Source organism: Alligator sinensis, unplaced genomic scaffold (assembly GCF_000455745.1).
Source record: "Alligator sinensis unplaced genomic scaffold, ASM45574v1 scaffold111_1, whole genome shotgun sequence".
Classification (NCBI taxonomy): Eukaryota; Metazoa; Chordata; order Crocodylia; family Alligatoridae; genus Alligator; species Alligator sinensis.
The window spans coordinates 630,426-635,221 of NW_005841875.1; the positions used below are offsets into that span (position 1 = coordinate 630,426).

Genomic DNA, 4,796 nt, shown 5'->3' on the forward strand with positions numbered 1-4,796 from the left:
GAGAAGGATGAAACAGTCCCAGAGGATTTAGAGCAGTCAGCTGCTAGCTCAGCTCCCAGAGCAGACAAAACCCCAGAGGAATTCCCTTTCCTGAACACCATTCCCACTCATCTTCTCAAAGCAGTGGCAACACGGAGTTCGATGCAGCCTAATTATCCCAATAAGCAGATTTTACAGTCAGCACATAGTTCTCAGCTGCTGTGGCTGCACTGTTACCAGTACCAGAGCTGGCATGTCTCAAGCTTGCTTGGGTATATTTGTACTACATGGTAGTGTGTACATACTCTTGCTGAACTTGCCAGAGAGCACTCTAATCCTTTCGTTCAAATCCCGATTAAGCAAGCTCTGTAGGTTGACTCTTCTACCCTCACTGAACTCCACTGATATTAATAGGATGTGCTTGGTGTAGAAATAACGGGCGCTTTTCAGAACCTGGGCCCTAAATCTGCTACTTTCTACCGATCCCAATGCAGATTTTATGAAACTCAGAAAGCCGACAGGCTTGCCTCCCATGGGGTCTTGTCTAAAGAGGGAGAGGCAATTTTTTCTTGAAGAAATAATACTGAGAGCACAAATGCGAGCTCTCTGTGAAGGAAGGTGATAGGAAGCATAGCAAGAGACCCACTTTGCTAAATCATGAGCTTTTCAATGACATTGAAACTTAGAAAGGAATCTTACAAGTGGAAGCTTGGCCATATTACTGAGGCGGAATGAGAGTACAGTGTGCATTCAAGGACACAAATCAGAAAGGCCAAGGCATAAATGGGGAGGCAGCTAGAAGAGGTAGAGATTTTTTTTTTTTCTATAAGTATGTTAGATATAGGAGGAAGACCAAGGACAGTGTAGGACCCTTACTGAATCAAGGAGGGAAGGATGATTCAAAATGGACAATGAAGAGAAGGATGAATTATTTAATGACCTTTCTTTTTCATTTCAGTTTGATTTTACTTTATTAGCAAAAATTGTAAAAAAAGGAGAGCTATATTGTTGCAAAACAAGCTACTAGCATAGCGATATGCAGAAGCATCACAGACACGGGTAGGGAAGCGATTCTTCCACCCGGTTCAGTGCTACCGAGGCCTCACCTGTAGCTCTGTATCAACATTGTTCACATCTTTATTGAAGTGTGGAGTGCAAAACTGAAGAGAGGCCCGAGCCAGAAAAAATGATTAGAGGTCTAGAAAACCTCTGTGACATATGATGGAAGGTTGGATGATTTGGATTATTTCATCGAAAGAAAAGACTGAAGGGGAATTGGATACCCGTCTTCAAATAAATACAGGCTTGTTACAAAGAAAGAAGCGATCAACTATTCTCCGTTCAGAGGGAAGTGGACAAGTGGGCTTAAAATTGTAACATGGAATATCTTGGTTAGATATGAGGAAGATCTTTCTAATTGTGCGCTGGTTGAGCACTGAGCAGATTATCTAGAGAGATTGTAGAACCTCCATCACTGGAAAGGATTAAGTGGAAGATGTGGCTAGATAAGTGGCTGAAAAATGCAGTTAGATAAGTGTTTCTTTAGGCAGGGATGATCATGCCTGGCACAGGGGACTGGATGAGAGAGAAAGAGAGAGAAAAAAAGAAAAAAAAAAAAAAAAAAAAAGGAGAGGGCACACGAAAGAGAGAGCCTACTCTCTTCAGATGAGGTCCACTATCATTTTCACAATAGCAGAGCTAGAGGAGCAGCTCTTTATGGCAAAATGGCACTACCCCTTTTTGGATGGAGAAGGGCCTGGAAGAACTGGAGCTCAGTTAAGGATTTAACTCTTCCTAATAGTAGCATTCAGTACAGGTGTCACTGATAGAAAGGAGATTCAGACCAAAGCATAAAGAGAGGGGGAAAAATAGTTCTAAATGGTTTATTACCACCAAAGGATGTACTAATCCACAACTTTGAATTTTACACTGTCTAGAATGAGGTAACAGCAAGAAGGTCATTTCAATAAACCTGGGACAATCATTGATATATTAGCACAATGATATTTACCTAGGAAAATTAGCAGGCAAGTTTAAAATACAGATTATTTGGAATGAGTTGGTCTGAAATAGAGTCTTTTTATTATTGCCATGACAGGACTTCCTGTTCTGCACAGATGGCTTTGTCAGTCATACTCTAACAGAGCTTTTCTTATAGCTCTCTAGCAGCCCATCTGCTAGGGTTATTATTCTTTTGTCACAAAGGAAATAACAATTCTTCCTAAGGCACAAGGAAGGATGAAGGTGGCATTTTTTAATATATTTTTTTTAAAGCTGGCTCCTCATTTTTAATTACATTATATTTCTTAGCCTAATACAGCAGAAAGTCTGCAGGTGTAAAGAAAGATAATCCAGGCCCACACACAGTGTGTACGTGTGCATTGTTCGTTCAATATTAGTATTGGAGCACAAATCCAAAGCCACCCTGAGAAAGAACAATGACTTTTTTTTTTTAATAAATATATATCCTTTTTCAGCTAGGAATATTACGTTTATTAGGAAATCATAGTTCTCGCGTGTAAAAAAAAAAAACAAAACAAAACAAAAACCCCCAAACTTCTCAGGTGATGTTTTTCTTCCCACATTGTGCTAATGCTAACACCTTATAAGAAAATATTTGAATGCCTTCACGGGACTCTTCTTTTCACCTACATTATGTATCAAGTTTTCAAACAGAGCATAAAACAGAGTAAAACAATAAACTCTAACTACAGCAACACTACCAGCTGGAACATACAATTACAGCATTTGGAAGCTGCAGCTAAAACTCGTTGCTTCCTACTGTGATCTACGGGAAACAGCACAAAAAAATAGTATAGTCACAAAAGACAATCACATTTACTCTGGGATGGGAGCCCAGTTTGGCAATGCATGGTCAATGTGTGAGTCAAAGACATCCTGTTGTGAGGGTTGGGAAAGAGGGGGAAGCTAATTTACTTGAGTCATGGAACATACAAAAAGGTGAGTTATTCGAGGTTCTTCCACACGTGAGCTCTTCTCTGCATAGGATAGAAAGAGGAGCATATAGTTTACAGCATCCTGATGCAGAAGATAGGCCCAACCACGGTTTATATCAGCCACTTGTCTACTTTAAGTTGTGCTATTAGAATAGTTAAGCACTGGAACAGCTTACCTTGAGAGATTGTAAAGCCTCCATCATTGGTGTAAGGACCTAATCAGCACCAATATGAGCACCCCCTTTTATTCCTGGCTCTTCCCCCTTCCATAGGATAAGGTCTGCTGTTATCCTGCGTATGCCACCAAAGAGTTCCCCTTGGTTTGCATCATACCCCCACAGTCCTTTCATCACCCCCAGCCCATTTTATCTGTGAGACATAGGGTCTTACCCTAATCCACAGGCCTAAATGCCCAAATTTGGGTAAATAATCTAGACTTTACTAGCCTTTGTTCCACCATTTTCTCTAGACCTTAAATTAGAGTCCTTTTCTTAACCAGCACAAATCCTCAATACTCCTTCCTTGCTTGACAAGCTCCCTCTCTGCTCTCCCTCCAAAACACCTCTTAGTCTGTGGCTCAATTGTCTCCACCTGCTGCCTGATTTGGTCTAGGCTCCAGCTGTTGCTAGTTGGGTGCTTGGTCACAGCTGGGAGAAGTGATTTGGCCCTGCAGCAACCTTTCCCAGGACGTTGCTATGGGGACTATGTAATCCAATACTCCCTGCAATAGAGAGATTCTCTGCTGGGCATCTTTAGCCAAATTATTTCCCCTTTGCATCACCTGATGAGTGCAAAAGTTCTATAACTATGTATAGACCCAATGGCCTAAATGGAAGAACCCCCCTAAATTAATGGCTCTCAATCATCTTGGAATTGAGACACCCTTCTATAACTTCTGTGAGTTGAGTGGCACCCAATTTCAAAAACTAATTTAAATATTGCAGTGCTTACCTCCTTGCAGAGGGGATGCATAGTGGGTGAGGAAGGGGATCATTCAGGCTAGGACAAGCCTGAGCCCTCATTTATCTACTTATCTCCTCATACCTTGTGGCACTTCTCAAAAGATCTGGCACCACCCCAGGCTGCCCAGGCACCCTAGTTGAGAATCACTACTCCCAAGGAATAGGAATGTGGCAGGAAAATAAAACTCACAGTAAACTGGGAAACAACCCAGGCCTCATTACATGTCTAATATGTTTAGTGAACAAACTCATGGTGTACAACAGGTATATCTGCCTGTCTGGAATTGGCATCCAGTGTCTACAACCTGCAGAAACAAATTCTTAAGATTCATAACTTCAGAAATCTCAGCTGTGACATATCCTCTGGGCAAGATTAGAGAGAAACAGCATGGTCTAATATTTCTGCAGCAAGAAATTCTGCTTGGTATTATGTACTGCTCAATTGCTGTCCTCATTAGATAAATGGGAACAGAGGTACAGATCTCAACTCTAATTCAAGGCACCAAGAGGGCAGATTCTTCAGTTCAATGAGAAATGAACAGTGACCTGAAAAGATACCTTTCAGTGATTTTTTTTTCTCCATGCCAACACAGCTTCAAAGGCGACAGACCTAAGTACACCAGCACAGAAAGTGAGAGAGGTCAAAATGTTTCACTTGCAGATGAAAGTAATCTTTAGTGGGCCAGTCATATTTAGTAGGCAATTTATAAACTAAGTTGATATCACAGTTCAAGTATCTACTGAAAATGTACTGCAGTCTTTTACTGCTGCTGGCCTAATTTAGGGTAAGTCTTCTTAGCAGGGAAATAGAGGACAGCTCTGCTAGAATCCATATTCCTACCCCAACTTTTTGTACCATAACTATTGGGAATGGTAAAGCTGATTTAACCTGCAGGGC

General features: G+C 41.2%; 1 long non-coding RNA gene across 3 annotated transcripts in view; it reads right to left on the reverse strand.

Annotated features, from left to right (window-relative positions):
* LOC102376589 overlaps positions 1 to 3,476 on the reverse strand; it is a 33,635-nt gene extending 30,159 nt beyond the window's left edge. For 2 of the 3 annotated variants that reach the window (XR_003092486.1, XR_003092484.1), the window contains exon 1: positions 3,113 to 3,476. This is a non-coding gene — a long non-coding RNA (uncharacterized LOC102376589). The remainder of the gene's footprint in view (positions 1 to 3,112) is intronic. The other variant, XR_003092485.1, reaches the window with a different exon arrangement.
* Positions 3,477 to 4,796: the final 1,320 nt, after the last annotated feature.